The sequence below is a fragment of the Microtus oregoni genome, unplaced genomic scaffold (genome assembly GCF_018167655.1).
Source record: "Microtus oregoni isolate MIOR12 unplaced genomic scaffold, Mior012 000033F_ref0000390, whole genome shotgun sequence".
In the NCBI taxonomy this organism is placed as follows: domain Eukaryota; kingdom Metazoa; phylum Chordata; class Mammalia; order Rodentia; family Cricetidae; genus Microtus; species Microtus oregoni.
The window spans coordinates 21514187-21539022 of NW_024543092.1; positions in this window are offsets into that span (position 1 = coordinate 21514187).

The window sequence follows — 24836 nt, forward strand, 5'->3', positions numbered from 1 at the left end:
TATGTTGCTCACAGTGTCCTTGAATTTCTGGACTCAAGTGCTCCTGGGCTCTCAGCCTTCCACTGCTAGAATTACAAGTGCTTGCCAAGCATCTGTCTCTTGCTTTCTGTTTTCTTTTGAATATGATGAGATCATTTCCAAGCTCATTGTATGCCAGGTAGACTCCAGAGATCTCTGGCTATAATTTCAGTTCTTTCAATTTGTTGAGACTTATTTTACTGTTATCAGATGGCCCATCATGGTGACCACATAGACTTGAAAAGAATGCATTCCTAAGTTGTGCAGGAAGAAATATTTTCTCTGTTGATTGAGAAGTTGTTCACTAATCCAGTATTGCATATCTTTACATTGATTGCTATTGTCTGTTTCTATCCATGGCTGGAAATCATTCCAAAAAAGTGAAAACCGATTATATATTCATCTACATATCTCTTTAATTTTCATGATTTTTTTCTTTAAAAATTTTAATGATTAGGTATACACATGGACAAGAGTGACACATTTCTTTGACACATCAGTGGCTGGATTTGTTCTCTTAGGATTACAAACCAGCCTTCTTTAATTTTGTTGGTTTTTGATCGACTTATATTGGATATTTAGTTTATCTACTCCAATCTTCTTGAACTGAAAACACGTCACACATGTTTATTTTAAACCTAACATAGTACGTTTGAATAATTATCATTACAAATGATATGTATTGCATGCTTGTACAGCTCTTTGGTTTGATTTTTCCTTTCCTATCCAGGCTATAAAGATCCTGCACTGTGCTTAGACTTAGTCATTAAGAGTTTAGTATAGCTGTTAGCTATATAATCTACCCTATATATGCAGAATCATTTTGATATCATTCCTATTACTTATTAGCTATATTTTAATAATTGTTAGAGAGATTATATATCTTGTATGTATTGTAACATATATTCTAATTGTTACCTGCATCTAACTCCCTTTTAGCAGAGAATGTGATCTTATTGATGTGAATTAAAATTTCATATACATCTCAAAAGCATGATATATTGCTGTTTTACATAATCAATGGCTTATTTCCACACATAGCTATGTGTGTGTGTGTGTGTGTGTGTGAGAGAGAGAGAGAGAGAGAGAGAAAGAGAGAGAGAAAGAGAGAGAGAGTATATGCCTTTACACACATGTACACATGTGTATAAAATCTGCATCTTAATGGGGCCACAGGTAAGAAAGTTCTACATATATTTGGCAAAATTAAAATTAAAACAGCAGACTTAAGGTATGCACTTTGAACACACAGAGCTTCAAACATGAATATCAATCAGTAAGTGAATGTACATCTAATTTACTTCATTAATACTTAGTATTTGTTTAAATATAATTTGCTCAAGTAGAAACAAAGTTGTATGGGTGCATATGAGCTCACACACAAGTGCATGCACAGTTTCTAACTTGTCATGACTGGCATCGATCTGCTTATCTTCTGGCATCCCCTCCTGGCCTACATCATCATCACATACAACACTATCCATCTTCAGACAGTATTTCTCAGTGTTTCTCTGTCTGCAATTATCTTGCTCTAAACTTTAATTTGTCAAAGTATGTATTTCCAAATTTCCCTGCTTTTATTTTTATGGTTTTACATTTTATATTTCTTGCTGTCATTTTGTCATCTCGTGGTTTTATAGATTTTTCTTTGTGTGTTTTTTATTAGTGTGTGTGGTGTCTTTAGTTTTCATGATGCTTTGTGTTTTGCTCACTTGTTTGTACTGTTAAGGGTCCACTATATTTAGAACTGCGGGTTGTGGGTTGTTTGACTTTTTTGGGAGTTCCCTTTCCTATATCAATTTCTGCTCTATTCTCCTCTCTAGTCACAAATGTGTCTGATATCTGATTTTACTCTCAAGCCTCAAACGCTCTGCCTTTTTGTTTTTACCTCACTCAGTTTTTACCGAGATTCTTCCTACCACCCTCCCACTGCTCTGCTTCCTGCTCAGGATCTCCTCAGACACGGAGACTTAATAGACATCATATTCACTAGAACCTCTTGTCTATATCCCATCCCTTGAGATAAACTACCTACCTTCCCAGACACATGTCTCTGTTTCTTCCCACAGTAACCAGTGTGTCATCATTACTTAAGAGGCTACTTCACAGCTCTTTCGCAGTCCTGAACTATGCATAGTTTAATGTCTAATGACAGTGTGGTCCTCTTAGTGAACTGGGCTCTGGTTCCAGGATGCTTAAGGGCCCTACAAAGTGTACAATACACGCATGAGCCTGTCGTCTTCCACGGCCTCATGGAGATGTTCAATCATCTCCAGTTACTTAGAATAGCTAATGCAACCCACAGGCAGTGCAAACAGATTTGATTCTGTATGTTTAGGGAATAATGACCAAGAAAATTTGATGCAAATGTTCAGAAGAGAGTCATTTGAAAACACATTTTAAGTCCACGCTTGGCTGAACCCGAGATGCAGAGAAGTGAAGGACCAACTGTCAATCACGGTCCAGAAGCTGTCCGTGTTAGTGTTCACTCACATGGTTCCCTTTTCACCTTCTTTCTCTCTTGCATTTATAACAGGGTGTCGTGTAGCCCAGGCTACCAGGGCTATCCTCAAACTCCTGATCCTTTTGTCTATATTTTCCAAATGCTGGGATTGCCGATGTGTACCACCCTGGCCAGCTTAATATTTTTTAATATTGGTGGCAGTTAATTTGGTTGTACTTCTGAGGGCAGATGACATTAAATACCATGGTCTTCCTTTTTGTAGGCATGCTTATACCCATTACTGTAAAGAATGCATTCTCAGCACTCATAACAAACCTGAGGCAGTCTTAAAGATGTCCCACTGACTTGGGCTCCTGTCCTAAAATTGTAAGTCAAGGCTATTTGCAACATATAGCCTTTCTTTTGCATTCTTCTTTGCATCTTAATCTATTTTACTATTATTTTCCCTATATGTTGGCAGAGGTTTCTGTCTCATCCGGACCCTGCAGTCATTCAGTCCCAAAGAAACACACAAAGGTCTACATTAATCATAAACTGGTTGGTCTATTAGCTCAGGCTTCTTATTAACTCTTATAACTTATATTAACCCATAATTCTTGTCTGTATTAGCCACATGGCTTGGTACCTTTATCAGTGAGGCATTCACATCTTGTTTCCTCTGCATCTGGGTGACAGCTGCAGACTGACTCTTTCCTCTTACCAGACTTCACCTACTCTCAGTGCCCCACCTCTACTTCCTGCCTGGCTACTGGCCAATCAATGTTTATTAAAAATAATACAAGTGACAGGATAAAAGACTATTGTCCCACAGCACCTATATACAAAGGCTGGTGTCTCTTAAATTATGAAAATTTCTCACTGTTGACTTTTGGAACACAACCATTCTCACATTCTCTACCTCACCTAGACCTGAGTCTTTTCTTTATGTTTTGTTCTAACACTCTGTCTTTCTTTTGAACTTATTTCCCTTTCTACAGTGTCTAATCTCTTGACATATTTGGGCATTTATTTTTCAGAACTTTATTGTTATGAGATTAAATGTTAGAAAATCATGGAAACACTCTACTGGCCTCTATGAACGTATTCTTGCCACAATGGCTACCTTATTGTGCACACTACACCATCACAGCCAGGATGTGGTTACCAGTATAACTGACTGACTCCATTCAGAGTTCCCAGGTGTACATCTATCCTGGTGTGTGGACAAATACTTCTAGGCAGCTCATTGCTAGTTAAGAATTAGTGACCACCTCCACAATTAAACACAATTTCAGCAAAGAACTCTCTTTCTCCCTCTTTCTCCTTCCTCTCCTCCCCCTCCCACAGGTTCAACTTTCTCACTCCCAGAGATGCAGCAACAATGTTCTCCTTTTTTCCACAGCCCAATTTGGGTCATCATTTAGGACTATATTTTTGTTTCTAAAATCAATCTAGCTTTTCCATCAGAAAAGGGAGCTAAAAGCATTCATGGCACTGTAACTTTATTGATCTGAATAAAGTTAGGCATATGTGGTTTATGTTTGTGTGTGTCCATCTGTCTGACTGTCCGTCTGTCTGTGACACAGGACAGAGAAAGGGAGAAACAGTTTGAGAGGCTATATGCATACACAAATGTGCAATTTGCTTGTTTCTGCTTTCAAGACTAATCCTGGCTGAAAGCTTCACTCTCCATGCATTGCCCCAGCTACTAATGCTGAGACTGTTGACTTATTTCCATACAAATACCCTGTTTCCATTTCCAGGTTATTTCAGCTAGCTGTTTTCCTAATTTGCATGTTTTCTCAAACTGGAATCCAATGGATTGTTATAAAACCATTCTTCTTTATCATCTAATTTTTGGGGGTAAATAGCATGCCTTTATTTTAACAATATTTTTATTTACTAATCGAAAAGTTTATCTCTGTGTACTATCTATTTGTTTATAGCCACAGCCCACTCTTTCTATTTTCCTCAGGACCAACTCAACACATTTGCTTCCCAATTTTATCTCTTTTTAAAATTGATTTTATTCATATTTTTCCTTTTTTATGAAGAATTTTGTTTTAAATACAATGTTTTTTTTTCATTTTACATAGCTTTCTCCACCCGTTCCACCCTTCCTCCACCCTATCCCCCATCCACTCCTCAGAAAAGGGTGAGGGTTCCCATGGGGAGTCAACAAAGTCCGATACATCACTTTGAGGCAGGACCAAGGGCCTCCTCCCATATCTAGGCTGAGCAAGGTATCCCTCTAAAGAGAACCTGCTCCTAAATGCCGGTTCAAGCACTAGGAATACACCTGGGTCCCACTGCCCAAGCCTCTCAACCGTTCTCCACATTCAGTGGACCTAGTTTGGTTCTCCCGCTATCAGTCCAGAGTCAGTGAGCTCTCACTAGCTGAGGTCAGCTGTTTCTGTGGGTACCCATCATGGTCTTGACATCTTTGCTCGTATTATCACTCCACCCTCTCTTAGACTGATCTCCCATAGCTCAGCCCAGTGCTTCTCTGTAGAACCCTGTATCTGTTTCCATCAGTTGCTGGTTGTCATCAACAAAAGGAGGAGGAGGAGGAGGAGGAGGAGGAGGAGGAGGAGGAGGAGGAGAAGAAGAAGAAGAAGAAGAAGAAGAAGAAGAAGAAGAAGAAGAAGAAGAAGAAGAATTAGTGCCACTCATATGCACTGGGTAAGGTGTCATCTACTTGTTCATCAACAACCTCCTATCACCAATCAAATAAAAGTGATTCTCCATCCTGCAGCCAAAACCTGCCAATAGCTCCTCAGTCAAGGGTGAGACCCCATGAACTCCTGCTCACTCCGTGCTAGAATTTTTAATTGGCTCATTCTCATGCAGGTCTTGTGCACACGAGCATAGCTTCTTTGGTGTGCAACAGCTTTACCATGTCCAAAACACAATATTTTATAGAATTCCTTCTATTCTGGCTCTTACTTTCTCTCTACCCCTTCTTCTGCGATGTTCCACAGGGTTCATCTGCCACAGTAAATCTGCAGATATGGGGACATTTGAGGCCACAATCTATTTATCTCTTCCTCTTACCTACTTTCATATTATTTTCTGAAATAATTACAAACCCTCCTTTTATTTATCCAGAGGTGTTTCACTATGAGCCATTCCTTAAATGGTGCATTGTTCATTTTATACGTGTCAAATCCTGAAATTAATACTTGTGTCTACTTTGTTCCTAAACGGTAGGATTTTGCATGTTTTCCTACAGTATCCACCCATAGTTAAATGTTATCATTATCTATGACTTATCTGCATTGTAATTTGATCCTACATGTTAAATATTAGAGCCATGATCTGCAAGTCAATACTAATTTAGATTTATTCATCATTCATATTTCATATAATCATATACAATTTATAGTATATAATAATATATTATTCTTTCTAATATACATAGATATATTTATCATAAATAATATTTATTATTTATATATAATTGTATACACATAATTATATAATATATAACTGTATCATATGTAATTTTCATGTATTTATATATTATGCTTATGACATATAACACACATGTGTTATATTATATTTATATGCAACATATAAATATATTTATATGCTATGTTTTTATATTTTATATTATATGATGTCTACATTAATATATTATATATGATAATATAATTACATTAAATTAAAGTATATTATACAAAAATACATTCATATTAATATTTTATTTCCTCGTTTCCCACTTCCTCATACATTTATTCTGTGACTGTACCCTGACTCTTCAACTGAAAGCCAGAATGAAGAAAATGATTTTAATTGTGCTTGCCTGTGATTTGTCCTTTTCCCAAAGACATATTTTCTTTACGAAAAAGATTGAGATCAGTTGCATTCTCTGGGTCACTGGGGTCACCAGCCTTTGTGTTTACCTTCTGTAGTGGGTGTTGCGGCCATAGCAGTTAGCTAGTTGTGTACCCTGCTAGGCAATGTGGCTTTCTTAGCAGCTTATCTGATTTTTATTGTATTTGATGCCCCATGATGTCACTCAGACAGTCTTGTATGAATATTTAGAACGTTCTGGCTAAACTCCGTGGGTTCCCTCAGCTTACAACACCTTCTGAGTTTTCCTCTGTATCCATTCTTCATTCCTCTTGGGAGTTTGATGGGGGTTGTTTCTGTCCTTCCTACAGGGCACTGTGCATCTCCTCAGGCTCCTGTAGGGAGCACTTAGTCACCCAGTTAGTGAGTTTTCTGTGTCTTCTTCACATCGTCTATGCCATTCAAACCTATCACAGGTTCACTGGCTGGTTATTCTTATTTTGGCATTTAGCCATTTAATTTCTATTATATCTTCACTTCTAGAGTTTGTGTTGGATCCAATATATGGATTTACTGTAATGTATTCTGACGTCTGTTTATATCAGTTTAATTTTATGGGGTATATCAGATGTAGTTGCTGGTTATACTGTACATAAAAGTTACAATAACTTGTGATTTTTTTCAAATAATTTATCAAAAATTTATTAAAATATTTGTGGAACCATTTCCTATTTTAGAGATTTGGTTTGTCAGGGTGTTTTTTTTTTTTTAAAAAGAAAATATTAAGAACTAAAAACTAGAAACAAAGTGTTTGTTCTGAGTTTCTTCTCTTTCACACATACATGCTTTTGCTGGTCAGATGTTTTGTTTTTTCAGGTTGGCGTGCAGTCAAGGTATTTCCTGTTTTAGGCTAGATGTGTCCCCTGTCAGAGGGTCCTCCTTAAGGACAGTGTCCTCAGTCTGGTTCTTCATCTTCCATGGGAACTTGGATCCACCTTTTGTCTCCTGCTCTTGCTTCAGAGATCCATTTGAAACCACGAGAAACTGATAGACACCTGGGTAAACAGCAGCCTCTACGCTTCCTTAGCCTGCAGACTCGTGTCTGAGTAAGCGAGTTTTGTGCATGGAGAAGATCTTACACAAGAGCCTTTGAGCCACACTTGGTATCTTGACTCTCTAGAAATTAATGTAGTTCACCATTCTTATCATTTAACATTTTAGCCGTTGTTATGGATCAGAAAACAGATGTATAAGAATACATGTAATAAAATCACTTTTATATTTCATATAAATATTTAAAGTTCACTACTCCAGCATGGGGATTTTATATTAACATTGCTAGTTACAAGATATTTCATAAAGACTTTAAGTATTTCAAATATTGAAATGAGGCATGTGTATTGCAAGCTTTATTACCATACTTCTGGGCTTAGTGACACAGGGTATTACTAATAAACTGTACAAATATGAATATTTATATGCACACACAGTCATACATATTTAAATGTGGTGCTTCTGATTGTCGTAGTGAATGACAATGCCATCCCATAATGAGGGTCTTAGCTGTTTATGGAGCCCGCAGTAGAATTCTTTACCCTACTTGTGAAAGCGCTCAGGAGGGAGGGCACCTCTGTGTCAAGGGTTTCATATTCACCACTTACACAGCCGCTGTGTTCAACCAACGCTATTTCTTTAGAGCAGCATTGAAAAGGGTGCTCTTGGGAAATACAAAAGCCAGGGGACAAAGTCCAAGGGATATTGCTTGAAGAAGTTATGGAAACAAAGGCTTCATTCAGTCACTGTGTGCTGAGCTGGAAGTTTAGCTTCATTGGCAAGCATGGGCGGAGCTTGCTCAAGTTTGAGTGACAGCTAGAAACGATTTGACTCTAGACAGAAAGAGGAGGCAACAGCAGACTCCAGACGCAGAAGCCTCAGGGGTCCATCTGAGCGGTCAGCTGTGTCTGCACTGATGCTTGCTCCTGCCAGACCACACAGCCCAGCCCCACAGCTATTCCAACTCTGATTCCCTCAGGAGAGAGTGTGGTCATGCCACGACAGGAGCCCAGGAAGCCAGCTGTCCGTGGAGAGGACAGAGGGCAGGGAGGAAATATACCCACTCTTTGGAAGATAAGGATTTCTGATAGAGATACTTTATAGATGTTAAACTCAACACACAATTAAATTCAAACACTATATCATCAACCTTACCTTTTGTTTTCTTTGAAATCTATGGATTGTCTATATTTTACTACATATTACATCATAGAGGGTTATCTGCATTCTTTAGATCTGGTCAGTTTTAGATTTTCCTCTCTGGTGGAGAAGGTCCCAGCATAGAGCACAGGGTTTCTCCTTCCTGGAAACTAAGATTGCAAATAGTCTCCCCTCCCAGGCGAGGCAGGTACAGCAACCTGGATTCTCTACACCTCGTCATGCTGATCCACACTGCGATCTGTCAACCTGGGACCGCGGCCTTGGGGATCATGTCCGCAAGTGCCTGTCCCTGTAAGTTCTGGAACTGATGATAGATAGGATTGACTCCACCGCCTATCACGGGCAGCAGGTGTTTAGACAGCAGCATCTGTCCATCCTCAGCAGTGATACCTCAGTGGACTGCCATTTCTGCCTGCATGCTTTCGGAAGCTTGTTCTCTGGGTTCCCAGGGTTTTCGTGAGTGAGTTGGTACCCTTCTAATCTATTTTACAGGTTAAATTATTCATCATTCATTTCTGTTGCTTTCAAATAAATGTCTAATGTGCAAAGTGATGGGTATCATTGTACTGTTTAGTATTGGTATTGAGAATATCAGAACATTTGTTAACAATGGATAACTTGAGTGTGGAGCATGATTATGATTTTAGCTAACTTGAGACTAATCATGTTATACATTTATGCTAAGGGATTTATGAATGGTGTTTTATATGATGTCCAAAATATCTTGACAAGACATGACAGTTTTTATTTTTTAAGATACAGAAATCTATGTGTTGACAGTCTTGATAATTTGACCAGAACCACAGTGCTGGACTATAGTAGGATTTCCTCAATGTCCATAATCAGTCTCAGACACACTGGGCAAATAAAGCCAGAACTTACATAGCTAAGCCATGGTAAGGCTGTATGGAAATGTTGCCTCTTCAGTCTTAGATCAAGGCTTCCTCGCATGTTACATACCAACTGCTCTGATTAACACTAAAAATACTAAATGTAATAAATTAGATAACTTTATTTTATTCATCCCTAAGGCTAAAATTAATGTTATTTAGTATTCATTGTGTGTTATGATCTGAGATAGAAAGTATGATGTGAGATAAAGAAACGATTTCTGTTTTGAGACCCAGAAAAGCAAGACAGCAGAGAAAAAGAGAACCAGTCCTGAGGCACATGCCATGCTCACCCTGGGCCAATCCATCAGTTTTGTCTGGAAAGTGCTCACCCTGGGCCAATCCATTAGTGTGGTCTTAAAGTGAGAGGCTGGGACAAGACCTGGCCACCCCTATATCCGCACAATCTCCCAGAAGTGGGAAGTACCACGCCTCTCCCCTATGCTGCTGGGTATGCACATTTGTCTTCAGTGATAAAAGTCTCAACATGCGAAAAAGACAACACTTGGTCTCAACTTTGTGAGACCTTGGTGCAATATTTAGAAAAGAAACTGCACGAGCTAACTCTAGCATTGTTGAGCTGACTGCCAGAAACTTTAATTACGTGGATAGTTAAATATCATCCTCCAGTCTCAGAGAAAGCAATTCTGTCAATAGAAGTCACTTCTGCTTATGTAGTGAAATGGCCTTGTGAGTAAACAAGTCAGTGACAAGTCCGTCCCTGTCACCCCCAGCGCGCTGTAGATGTGAAATTTCTAGTGAGAACAGATCAGGGAGAGCCTGCATCCATTTCCTGTGGTTAGTAAAGTCAATTATACAACCTTGGTAGATTAAAAAGATACCGGTTCTTTATCTACCAGTTGTAGATGTCTGAACTCCACAGTGGATTTCACAATGTCAAGGCTGTGGCAGGTCTGCCTGCTTTTGGAAGGTTCTTACGGAGAAGTTACCATTGTAATCCAGCGTCTAGAGGCGGCCATCAACCTTGGCTCCCAGCCTCTACATTTCAAATCAGTTAATATCATCCTTCTGGCTTTGCTGCTTCTGCGCCCTGTTTCCCGATACTGTGGCCTTTGGGGGCAGGACTCCTGCCTGCCCACGTCACCTGCTGCGCTGTGGCTCAGACCCTGGCATTTCTGGTTCCTGACTACTGGGCATTTCATATTTGTCCGCTCCACGTGCTAGGCTTGAATTTGACCAAGACATCTTTTCTCCAAACCCAGCCCCAAATTCATGTCTGGAGAAACACACAAGGGAAACAGAAATGTGCTAAGATATTTGCTGACTTCGCTTCCTTTTCATGAACCCTGATGTTTTGTTTTCTTTTATGGATATGTGAGAGGAGCAGGATTATAACGCCTGGTATAACTTTTGGTGACTGAAGAACAATCAACAATTTATATATAATCTACCATGTGCAACACAGAAGCCCAAATGTTACCTTAATGCACTCATATCTCAAAATATTATCATATCATGCTGCTTTTACCTCGGTCCAGTCTTAGAACAACCCCATCTCCTCAAAATATTCCCATTTAACTATTTCCAAAATATCTGTGATACTATTCCTGCCCCAGGCCACCTGATGTTCCTCTAACTTACTTCAAAGTCTCAGCTTTTCCGAAGGTCCTTGTATTTAGCACAGCATCTCTGGGATTCCACTCTGTCTCTGACACAGTGGTAGTCATCTCTATCTCCTGATGAATTGTATTCATATGAATGGCTATACTATAATAGGTTTCCCCATTTACCAGATGATAGCTATTAAATTCCATATTTTGACAAAGCTCCTGCTTACCAAGAGAGCCATCTTTTAAAACTAACTTTTCATTGGGTGTTCACTAAAATTAAAATTTATTTTTTACCATTGAAAGACTTGTAAAAATGGAAAAGCTAGAAACAGGAAGAAAAATATATGAAAAGTTACAAATACGAATACCATTTCCATAAGGTACAGAGAACTTTTTAAAATGTAGATGTAAAAATAAAAAATTAACAGTCAGGGACTGAAGGGTACTTCACCCCAGCCAAGAGGCTGTGTCACCCTAGGTACACATCAGGAGATGAAGCTCCATAGTTCATCATGAGAATGAGAGCCACAAGGAGATATCAGCATTTGCTGATATTTGCTGGGGGTGGAATATGGTGAAAATGCCAGGATACTGAAGTCAGCTTGACAAATGCCAATGGCTCAGACAACCTGATGGGCAGCCATAACTTAGAAATTACACTTCTTCTATTCATAACCAGGAGATGGAAGCCTCCTTGCACAACAGCCTAGAGCCCAGTGCTCAGGAAGATATGGACTCACGTGCTAAACAGATAACCACTGACCAGTCTGCTTGCTGCTGACCACACAGAAACCTGAACACAACTGTTCATACTGGGAGTTTTCCTAACAATGAGATAATAGAAACAATCCTAATTTATACCAAATGAAGTAAAGGTGGAATATCACTCAGCAATCGGAGAAATAGAGATATGAGATGTATGAGAGATGCTAACATATGTTAACATAGAAGGACCCTAAAAACACTGTGTTAAAGAATTTTGTCCACATGGAGGAAATGTGTAGAACAGAAGGCTCTATGGTGTGGGAGCTATTGACAACTTTGTGAAGCATGATTAATTAAAAACTCCGAGACAGATATTGGGGTTCCACTTGAAGACCAGAAAAGCAAAGAAACCAGCCACTGGCTCTTACCTAGGCCTCAGTCTGAAAATGGCGACTCTGCCTCCAGGAAGCCTGAGACTGAGAGCTGTCTCCTCCTGTTTTATAATCCTCTCGAGTTCTAGGATTAAGGGCATGCACCCCTACTGCCTGGTTTCTATGGCAACTAGTGTGGCTACAGGGATTAAAGATGTGTGTCATTGAGAATATTGGAATTAATGTTATGTGCCATTGCTACCTGGTCCGTAAGACTGGCCAGTCTGGCTGTTTTACTTTTCCTGATCTTCACACAAGCTTTACTTGTTAAAATACAAATGAAGTCAGAAGGTGGTGGCGCACGCCTTTAATCCCAGCCCTCGGGAGGCAGGGGCAGGTGGATCTCCATGAGTTCGATGCCAGCCTGGTCTACAAGATCTAGTTCCAGGGCAGGCTCTAAAGCTACAGAAAAACCCTGTCTCGAAAAACTAAAAAATAAAACAAAATACAAATGAAATATCACTACAACATCCAGCTTGAAAACTTTTTGAGTGAGGATTGGGAAGTCACTGTGTAAGAATAAAATATTTCTTTTTGGAGAAAAAAGACTTCGAAAATATATAGATAATCTAAAATTCAATGGTGTTGGCAATTGCACAGCTCTGTGAATACATTAATAACTACTATTTCTTTTGAAGTCTGACCATTCTTTTATTTGATGGAGACAATTGATAAAGGCCTTCAGAATCACAAGACCAATAGGAACATGTTCATCTGTACTCAAAGTCACTTTTCCAGAGTCTTGTGGGATACCCTGCATGAGTCAGACCAGGGGTCCAAAATGACAGCAAGAGATTCATTCAATCATTTAGTATAAAATGGTCACATAGGGAATAGAAAATAATGAACTCAAACACAGAGGATAATGAAATCTTGGGAATATAAAATCACATGGGACTAGTGAGGAAATACAGGAAAAAGAGGAAGAGAAGGCATCTGCGCTGACTGTGAACTGAAACAAGATTTTAATAATTCAGTGTGGCCAGAAAGATTGGAGAGACACTAGGCAGACTGGAGATAGGGGACTGAAATGACGACAGTGAGGACAGACACAAAGTTCTGGCTTCTGTAATCACTGAGCAACAGCAAATGGGGTGCACATGTAAAGGGGAGGGTCTGAAGATAGGAGATGGAGAGAGAAGCAACCCAGGAGGTGAAGGAACAGCTAGCACTGTTTGATCACTCTTGAAAGTCTACGTTTAAAGTCCAAATTAATTTTTCTATATCAGAGTGCAGGAGGAAAGGAGAAAGAAGTGAGGAAGGGAGGGGAGAACACACTGGCACAGGGGAGGTGCAGAGAGTGATGGAGAACCCTTCTCTCCCATTGCAAAGAAGAGAGGATATTCCTGTCGCTGGATGGGCTCCAGGATACCTTCCCGCCTGTCCCAATCTTCAAGACTATTCTGCCCCAAAGCAAACCCCTCTTCCATTTACTTGGCTCCTTGGTAAATAGGTGAGGTAACTTCAGGTCACCTGATATTTTTCCATCAAATTTCATCCCTGAAGGAGGGAGAGGTTTCTCCCATGCTAACTCTGAGCTTGAGTAACTCTCTCTAGCTATGCAGGTCTCATACTGAATCAGCAGTGAGATCCTAGCAGCCAGGACAGACCATTTCTTTTCCTTTTGCCACCATTCCCTGGGAAAGGAAAGGCTGGCTGGACCAGGGCCGAGCACATGGAAGAGTGTCTTGATGATGTGCAAGGAAATTCCCTCTAGAACCTTCCCTGAGAGAGCCATCTTCCTCACACCCAGGAGTCGATAATGAATTATCTGGAATATTAGAATTAAACACCCCACACCAAAGAAATGAGGTCTTGATGGTTAGGAAGGCTCAGGGTGGACAGGAAATGGGAAGCATCCTGGTGGAAAGCAGATCTCCCCAACTTCAGGAAGAAGTGGAAGAAGGGGTTGCCTAGGTTGAGAACAGTCCAAGCCCACGAGTATTCCTCATCTCCAAGTGTGGCTTATCGACCATAAGTGGATAATCTGAAATGGCAATTAAGATAATGGCGGGTGGAGAGCCAAACCCCACAGAAGCCAGAGGAACAGGACAGGAGCAGGGCGGGGCAAAGAGAGAGCAAATTCCCAAAACAGCAACAAGAGACCATTTAAGCTGGGAAAACAGGCGGCAGCTACAGGTACTGTTTATGCTCCATCCGAGTTGATTTTTCTTATTTCCGGATCCCAGCAAACACTGGGCTAGCAGGATGTGCTACCTCAATGGAATGGGAGGACGATAAAGCCGGAGAAGACCATCTGGGACCAATTCCTAATACAAGCCACTGCATTCCCTAAAGTGGGGCTGAGTTTTACATGCATAACTCAAACAAGAATGCACGAAATCTTCTATCCGTACTTGGTCCATCTAGTTCCCTTCCCCACGGCAGTATTTAAGTAGCACCCATGTCTCCCCAGCTCCCACCTCCAGATGCCACCGCCGTAGCTTGTTTAGAAAGTCTTTCTTCTCCAGAGACTTTGGGACTGGATTGGTTGTGCCCAGGTTCTGGCTCTGGATGCCTGAGCAGCAGCAGGTCAATGTTGGAGCTACATGCAGCCATTTTTAAAACTTTCCTATGTGGATCAAATATGCCCTGGCAAAAAGGGTGTTGCCTACACAGGATTTCACACCTCCCCTCCACGGGAGGCTTTTCCTGTGTCAATGAATGAGGAGAAGAGCTCTCTGTGTGTTGCTGACAAGACTCTCCTCTGGTCTATAAAGAACGACGAGACTCAGAAAGCATTTTTCTAATCTTGTGGGGTGCAGGCTACCCAGCAGGCATGCCTTCTTGTACAAATGCATGCTTCCCCCTTTCGGTCAGAGCATTAGCTTTTTGGCTTATGGAATTAACCTCTGCCCTCCATGCATCTTCTGCTTGCTTGCTGTTGCTATTTTAAACACCGAATCTGCTCGGCACTTTTATCACACTCTCCATGTCTCTCTGTATGTATTTCATGCTCTGCCTCTCTGTCTGTCTGTCTTGTTCTCTGTGTGTGTGCGCCTGCCTATGTCTCTGTGTGTCTTACCCTCTGTGTGTGTCTCTCTCTCTGTCCTTGTCTCTTCTTGTCTCTGTTTCTCTTTGTATGTCTCACCTTCTGTGTTTCTGTCTCTCTGTCTCTGTCTCAGGAGACTAAAAGACGTCTGCCTGCTCTGAGCCCTCTGTGTTTTCTGGCTAAACATTTCTTTAAAGGTTGAAGTAATGTTCTCTCAAGCTGAACACTCTGAGGCTCCAACAGATCGATGTGTGGACACAGCTGAACCAAGGCTCCTTAAGTGCGACAGGCAGAGACCACAGGGGAGCAAGCCAGTGTTTCCTCACAAAGATGCAGCCTCCTGTCTTCAGAAAGTTCCCTTCTCAAGACTCAAACCCGGTCTTTTGTCATTCAGAGTCTTAAAAAAATGTTTTAATTTGAAGCAGTTAAAAGCCAGAGGCAGTTGCCAAAAGAGTGACATTTCACCATAGCATCGATCCAGCTTCCCTCGGGTACATCTTGCTCAAACTGCACCCTGGACCTTGGTTTCCTGTCAAGGTATTAATTAATTGATCAACCTGGACACAGCAAGTTGCACACCCCCAGGGAGGGAGACTGCACACGGTGCTCCTGAGCCCAAACCTTGTTGCACGTAGAATGTTCTCCACTATTACAACATCCACATTTGAAGAATTTCTACAATATTCAATAATTTTTCTAAACTCTTTGAAGGCTTTATTGAGGTATGGTTTGCTTGACTCAGCAGATTGCAAGAGAGGTGCGGGAAGGAAGAGGAAGGGGGAACCCAGGGCAGGGTACCTGCATGTGAGTGGGGGGTGTGTAGGGGGGTCTGCCTTGCTTTCTCTCTTCTATGAACCACCTGCCATGTTGTTTTAAACGGAAGGCATGAGTTCACTGTGGTACTTTACTCATTAGAAACAGACGGACTTATCACTCAGTCCTTCTCTTTATCTGTGATCATATGAGATTGCAAAAGAGGGAGAGAGTCAAGCGCGTCACCCGCCGGGGCTGCCAATGTAACAGTATCTTTGACAGTTACCCGACAGAACAAGCGTTGTGTCAGGACAGCCGTGACAGGCCAAGTGAGCGTATTGACAGGACACCATGGCAGCATCTGGTGGGTTGTTCCAGATGAATGCTGTCCTAGCCTTGTCAATGTGACGGTGGGAGACACATTTCACAGACTGGCTTGGCTCCTCGGAGCTCCCCCGAGGGGAAGGTGTGCTGTGCAGAGCCGCCTCCAGGCTCTTGGCTCGCTGGTCATGAAAATTATAGGTGGCATTGGACACTGACAAGAGGACATTCGAGTTATACCCCATATTGTTGGTCAAAAGAAGTTGTCAGTACTTCATGGTGTGGGCAAGCTTCATGGAATATTTGCTGTGGTGTGGGTCTCTTGGGTGTGTACTATTTGAAAGTTGAGTCTATTTTTGGAGGAATCTTATGAATAAATTCTATTCCTGCATTAGAGGAATGGATTTTTAACCTTAGTCATTTCTATGTGTTATTCATCAGCCAGTTCATTACTGTCCCAGGACTACCTTACAGCCAGATCCCATGTGGCATCACACACAGCACTAAACTACTGGACTGTTCATTGTAGGGCAGCCTTAAGATGAGAAACAGGCTCTGGTATGTATTATATTTTTCCTTATTAGTATTGTTCTCTAACAGTCTGCATTGGTAATATCTATCTTACAATGTAGTATAGAGTTATCAATATGTTTTGGTAGTAGATAATCTGTCAATAGGGGACCAATTACACAGATTGTGGTATAGTCACAGAATTAGAAGGCCCTAAAATCAGTTGGATAAGCACATACTGATATGGAAAATTGGCAAATGATTGTTTGAGCATACACATCCTTCCAAGTTTTTTAGGAACTTGCCACAAGCAATGCAAACATCAGTTGAGCCTAGGATCCAAATATGTGGCAACTGGAGGGTAGATGCCTTCATTTCCATTCCTCCCTTCTGTGATGGTTTAAAGATGTCAGCTATACATGGCTGTGCTCTCTGATACCTACTGAAATTTGTTATAACCGAGAATAAGAGTCAGGTGTTTGTTTCACCTCATGTATTATCCATCCTTAAGTTCCACGACCAACAGCACTAGCATCAGACCCACACGTCTGCGACTACCACAGGTTTGTTTCCGCCTGTGTTGTCGACAGCAGGAGCATTCGGATGACAAACGACCTTCTAGTAAGAGATCAGCAAAAATCAGTTGGTGCATTTGAAGGCAGCATTCAAGCCAAAGGAACAAAACCATCTCCATATCGCTAGACATGATGCTTTTCAGGAAACTGGCTTGCTCCAGCATATCTTCTCTATCTGGTGAGAAGTTGTGATGTGTATTTTTTTTAAACATTGCCTGTGCTCATGACCAAACTGGAAGTGCAAAACACAAGCCATGTCTCTCCCTGTATAGGAACTCTTTACTAGTTGCTATGCAGAGTTCAATTAAAAACAATGATAGGCATACACATCCAAATCACTAAACTTGAAATCATCACCTGAGTATAATTATAAACAGGAGTTCACAGAGTTGACATAACTGAACTTAAAGAGATACTTAGAGGGCCACACCGAGACATTTCCTGTGTGAATGATGTGAGCCATCACCCCAGCAATGGGTGGCGAGAAGCATGCAGTTCTGTTGAAGGAAACCAGGACACATGAAGAGCTCCATGCCTGTGTTCCCTACACCAAGGGCAGCAGGACTGGAACCACATATGACCTGATTCGGCCATAATTCTCACCATTTCCTTTCTCTTGTGGACAGATGTCTGCTGCTGCCTGATTGAATATCTGAAAATGAGTTTTTATTATATTGTTTGATATCTTGTACCCAACATTTAAGATTCCAGCATGGCCAGGTTCAAAATACATAGCATTGTCCTCTGAATCTTGTTGATACTCTTAAATATTTTATTGAAGCAGAACCCTAGCTTTGCCGTCAAATAGCCTATATTATACCAATTTTTCATGGGATGAAAATGTCCAACTTAACTTGTCTCTTCTAGGGTCCTCAAAAATCACAGAACAGCTGTGATACAGACTATGTCTTCTCTCTTAAAGGGACCCTGGGGTCTGGGTAACATTCAGAGAAGAACATAGGAACTTTAGGCACAGTGTCTCTCATGTGATGAGACCTTGGGTCCTACAGTTCTCTAATGCATGAGGCAATCCACTGGCTTGTCCTGTACCTGCCAGTGTTGCCTACACATGGGGAATTCATCCAGGAGAACCTGCCTGTGTCTAAAACCACATCTGACTCCTCTGTAAGACCCGACCCAAAGGTTTGGAGAGATAACATGCCAGAACAAATATCTCGTCTGTCCTGCAGCCCCATGTACTGAAAATAGATGTGTTTTAAGAAACTGAAAGCTACTGTCAGAGAAGAAAGAAAAAATATTCAAACTTCAATTTTTAAATAAAAATGCATTATCTATACAGAGAGAGAAATACACAGATTCCAGCAAGAGTTAAAGACTTGTTTTTCCTTAAGACAGAGTTTTGCCATGTAACCCAGGCTGGCATGGATCTTACTTTGTAGGATAGGATGGTCTTGAACTCATTGGAATACATTAGCTCAGTTTTCCAAGTACTGAGATTTCAGGCACGAGTCACCATACCTGGTTCTAATGATAGACTTTGATTTTAAAAATAATTAACAAATATTCTTGTAACTTCACCTATATGCCTGTTATATAGGAGGGATGTAATTATTTATAATATATTATAATTACATGCCCTGGCCTTCGTTTGTTTCATTAAATGTCACAGGACAAAGAGAAATAGGTCACTGAATATTTTAAAACAAGTGTGTATAAAGTATATACTACCAGGTTCTATGTGTTGTTGGTGTACCCTGGTAACTTTGTTATTCAGGAGCCCACAGATATAGGATCCTAGGTTCTAGGCCAGCTTGTATGACATAGTGAGAGCTCATGTCAAAAAAACAAAAAATACACAGTTAGGTAGAGATAGATAGATAGATAGATAGATGAATAGATAGATGAATAGATACATACATACATGCATACATACATGATATAGATTGATAGGTAGATAAATAGACAGATGATATGCCATAAATATATGATAGTTGGATTTTTGGATAAATAATAGACAAATAAATGAAAGATGGATGATTTATCAATGTATGATTGGCAGTAGATTACAGATATATGTGATGAATAGCTGATAGATTATTAACACATTAATGGATACATAGATTATTATAGATCATATCCAGGTAGATTATAGATAGGTGGATAGATATATGGATAATATACAATTGATAGATGAATGAATAAATAGATGATAAGTAGTAGATAGTAGTTAGGTAGGTAGATAAAAAATATAGATAGATAGATAGATAGATAGATAGATAGATAGATAGATATAAGGATGTGGGGCCAGGAAGGCCATTTCTCCTCTGGTCCTCTCATAGTCAGCTAGACTGCAGTATGCAGAGACAGAATGGAAATGAGTGGGCTCTCCAAGACCAACTGCTACTCTGTCAAAGAAATACTGTTTGCTCTGGGAGATGCACATAGTTGACCTATCATTTATTTTTATTTCCTGAGCACCTATTAATAGGCTCAAAATTGTGATTATTTTCCAGATACATTATTATCATTATTATTTCCATTATTATTTTGAGTTTGGAAGACATATTATATGTCTTTGGTTGGTCTAGAACTCATTATATAGACAAGACTATTCTTGAATTAATAGAGATCTTAGATTAATACTTGTCAAAAATATTCATTTTTTTAATTTACAGGAACAAAATGGATGTCTAGGAAGGATAAGGGACCTAGCTACACTGGCTTTTCTGGAATCCGAAAAACCTGATTACAGTTTGCTTAGTCCTGTGCTTGCAGATTCAGCCAGCTCAAGTATAGCATCTCCTGAGGTTGCTAGTGATACAGTGTAGTAGGCTTACAGCAGCTCCATCCATGAAGAACATATATGGACTCACAAGTGAGTGTCCTTACTTGTCAGAGAATACAGTAAAATAACTATTTATACCAAATTTTTACTCGATCACTAAGATATCAAAAAGTAACATAGGAATGATCTGCAGAGCTCAGAAGAACTGCACAAGTGATGTGCAAATACCCATTTTATATAAAGAACCTAGGAGATCAAGTTTTAGGTGTCTGCTGGGGGCCAGTGTCTTAGTATCATCTTCTATTATAGGTTGAGTGATGTCTCTAACTGAATAAGTACCTCAATTCCATATGCCTTTCCTTAGCTCTGTTGAGAACCAGCAGATCTCAGAGGGAAGCACTTTATCATATGTGAAGTTTATGTACACCACGGCTTGTGCTGTTTTTATAGCAGTGCTCTAGAGTGAAAACTAATTATGTTCACTGCTGCCTCCCCATACATGGATGGTATATTTCTTACATCAGATACTTGTTTTCTACATCTTATATGTCAGTGAAGGAAGCAGTGTCTAGAATTTAGCCTGAGGCGCTGCATGAAAACCATGAGTAAAGGTGTCCCTTTGACAATGACCAAAAAGGCACTGGTGGCAAAGAGAGCACCCTGAACTACTCGTGGACCTTTCAAAAGAGCAATTCCTAGCAGTGCTGAAGATCATCCTTAGGATGGACCATGCATCAACACTCTAGAGGGCAAACTGAGCTATCAATCCAAACAATTCTAAATAATCAATTTACCTGCACAGGGCAGGGAGATGGGTGATGGTGGAAAAATGAGAAACAAATATTTTCAAATTATCCTGCAAGAACTTGTATGTGTACTAATCTCTGAGGGCTGTGGACATAGTACACTGTGAGCTTCCAAGGATTCCAAATGCTGGCTGGGAATGGGGCCTTCCCATAACCCCAACTCTTAAGAAGGTTCCAAGAGCAAGCCAGCTGGCTAGGTAGATTGGCCAGACAGCTGAGATCTGGGCTCAAATGAGAGGCTCTGTCTAGGTAGATAAGAAGAGAGTGTTGGCAGGTTTCTGTCCTGCCTGGTCCCACAGCCGTTCAGTTCCAAAGAAACACACAGAGGTCTACATTCATCATAAACTGGTTAGCCTAATAGCTCAGGCTTCTTATTTAACTCTTACATCTTAAATTAGCTCATAATTCTTATCTGTGTTAGCCATGTAACTTGGTACCTTTTATCAGTGAGGCATTATCATCTTGCTTCTTCTGTGTCTGGGTGATGACTGCAGACTGAGTCTTTCCTCTTACCAGAATTTTCTTATTCTGGTCACCATGCCTATACTTCCTGCCTGCTCACCAGGCCTATATTTCCTGCCTGGCTACTGGCCAATCAGCATTTTATTAAATCATACAAGTGACAGGATACAGACCATTGTCCCACAGCAAGAGAGCAACCAAGGAAAATACCCAGCACCAACTTCAGACTTCTACACACATTGAACAAACACACAGATGATGTACACACTCAGACGCCACATGCACACACATGCACATGTGCACACACATGTTGTCGGAGCTGGGGTCTGTGTTCCTGCCTCCCAGCTCCTGGTCACCTGGCTAGCTTATGCCCCGAAATAACAACACACAAATTATATTCTTTTAAACACTGCTTGGCCCATTATATCTAGCCTCTTCTCGGCTAACTCTGGCACCTGGACTAGCCCATTTCTAATAATGTGTGTAGCACCCCAAGGTGCGCTTACTGGGAAGATTCTAGCCTACGTCCATCCTGTGTCGGAGCTTCATCGCGTGTACCCCTGAGAGCTGAGCTATGGCGTCTGTCTGAGGCGTCTACCTCACTTCCTCTTCCTCCCAGCATTCTGTTCTGCTTACTCCTCCCACTTATGTTTTAACCTATGAGGGCAAGCAGTTTCTTTATTACTTAACCAATGACCTTCCTTCATCATTTCCCCTTTTTCTGTTTGAACAAAAAGGAAAGGCTATAACTTTAACATAGCAAAATTACATATAACAAAACAGTTATCAAGTAAAAGTTACAATATTTACATCTATTTTATCTTTTTTCATAACTAAAGAAAACTATAACTATCTATATATTTTTTTAACTCCATCAAAGACTCCAGAAGGATATAATATTACCTAAGCAAACAAGAAATCCAAAACTCTAGACATGACAGAGACATCTTGCTGCCTGGACAGTCACCCAAAGTTTCTCTGTACTGTTGGGGCATCCATCTTCAGCCTACAGGCCCATAGTTTCCAGCAGACATTTCCATGAAGCAGGAAATTTCAAAGGCAGTTCAGTCACTATCTGCTGTGTCCTGCAGAATGTCTCGCAGACTCTTTCATGCATCAGGAACCCCTAAAGACCATCTCACCTTTAGGCAAGTTCAGCAGTCCTCTCTGTGGGTTCTTTGTGTCCAGTTTATGCATCAGTCCAGGCAAGGGCAGTTTCTTTCCTAAATGGCTATCAAATTCCATAAGGATCCTCTTCGATGCCCATCTTCCTCTTGAAGTAGATTGGTGCTGCCAGGAGCAGAGTGTCTCATTGCCATGAAAAACCCTAAGTTATGAAAACATTTAAAATGCCATATTCTATAATCTTTGAAAGATATAAAGAATGCCTATCTAAAATATATCTATGTACATCAAGAAAATCTTAACTAACGTGACTACAAACTTGACTATTATGATTATCTATTAACAACCTATATATTACATAAACTACACAATCACAATACCTTAATCAAGAGCAGAAATACATATAAAAATAACAAAATTGACCTTAAATTTATATCACTAAGGCAAAATCCATTTCAATGCAAATTATTCATACCTATATCATATCCCGCTTTAAATGTAAAAGAACATTTATAAGCCATATTTGGGAACATGGGCACAGTTTTTTCTCTCCCAACTGCTTCCTGCTTAATGGGGGCGTTATTAATTAGGTCTTTCATGGTATAACCTGTGTGCTAGTTTCATCTCATTTGGCAGTTGAGCGACGCAGTTTTCTGAAGGTGTTCACAGCAACCCTTCAGGAGGGCGTGGTCCATCATACCATATTGGAATAGAAACAATCCACAGACTCTCATCCTCTGTGAAAACAAAATAAGAAACTCCTTTCCAAAGCATCATGTCCTTAGATCCAAATTTCGAAGTCAAGGCATTTTCAAAATATCTATGTTGAATTAGTTCAGCAGCATTTATAAACAAATATCTTTTAGCAGCTGTTGCACTTTTCTCAGCATTCAAACAATTCAAACAGAGCATAATAGCATACAGTATCAAAATTCTGTGTATTTTCCATCTTTGTGCGTTTTATTTTAACCTCTATTTTGTTTATTTTTATTTTTTGCTTTTTGAGTCAGGTTCTCTGTATATCTTTGTCCTGGAATAACTCTGTAGACCAGGATGTCCTTGAACTCTCAGAGATCCTCCTGTCTTTGCCTCCCAGGCATTGGGATTAAAGGTGTATGCTACCACACCTTGAAGTCACAGAGTTCAACTTCTAGGTCAATCTACCTCTGCCTCCCAAGTGTTGGGATTAAAGGTGTGTACTATCACACCCAACTACTTTCTTTCTTCCTTTTTTTTTACTTTTCAGAACCTTAACTTTTAGCCTGCATATATTTTTAACACACTTATATCATTTAGAAATTGTCTTTGAATCTCTCTTTACTATATATCTCTCTTTTTGTGACCAAATGAGTATTTAAATTGTGGAGTAATATGGGTAGGATTAAAGCTGTGGCTTTGGCAGCTAGATCCAGCCCGTTCCTTAGATTTCCAGGCTCTTATCAGATGTACCCATTGTAACCATGTTTATTGCCACAAGTCTATGGCGTTTCAAGGTCCCTGCCAGCAAGTAAGTTGCAGCATTATGTCCACAGACAACACTCAAGTCCTCTCTCTGTAGTCGGCCCTCCTGCCTCAAACAGTCAGAGTTTGCCCTGGCAGGACAGCCCAGAAAACCAGCATTTTAAAACAACACAGGTTTTTTCCTGCTACTGCTGAAAACAAACAAGCATTCAGTTGGCTTTTATCAACACCATTTAAGTGTTTCATGGCAGGACCTCTTAAGAGCTGCAGGGTTTTGCAGTTAAAGCTGAGTCAGGAAGCCTCTCTTAGATGAGAGTGCTTGCTTGCCTCTAGCAATCAGAGTAGACCCGAGAAATTGTTGCTACCAAGAAAACATGCTTTACTCTTTCCCAAGCTTTCTCAGGCTTTCAGTGGATTCAGTTGTCCACACTTCTGGGCGCCATTCTGTCGTAGGAGCTGCGGGCTGTGTTCCTGCCTCCCAGCTCTTGGTAGCCTGGCTAGCTTATGCCCCGAAATAACAACACACAAATTATATTCTTTTAAACACTGCTTGGCCCATTATATCTAGCCTCTTCTCGGCTAACTCTGGCACCTGGACTAGCCCATTTCTAATAATGTGTGTAGCACCCCAAGGTGTGCTTACTGGGAAGATTCTAGCCTATGTCCATCCTGGGTCGGAGCTTCATCGTGTGTGCCCCCGAGAGCTGAGCTATGGCGTCTGTCTGAGGCATCTGCCTCACTTCCTCTTCCTCCCAGCATTCTGTTCTGCTTACTCCTCCCACTTATGTTTTAACCTATGAGGGCAAGCAGTTTCTTTATTACTTAACCAATGACCTTCCTCCATCACACACATGCTCACACACACATGTATGCTGCCTTGCTACAGAATTTGTTCATTAATCTGTTTTATGATATTCAAAACAATTAACTTTTTAATTTGATATAATCAGAATTAAATTCTTTTAAGTACATATACATCATGAAGTATTTATATGTATATATACAGACACATATATAA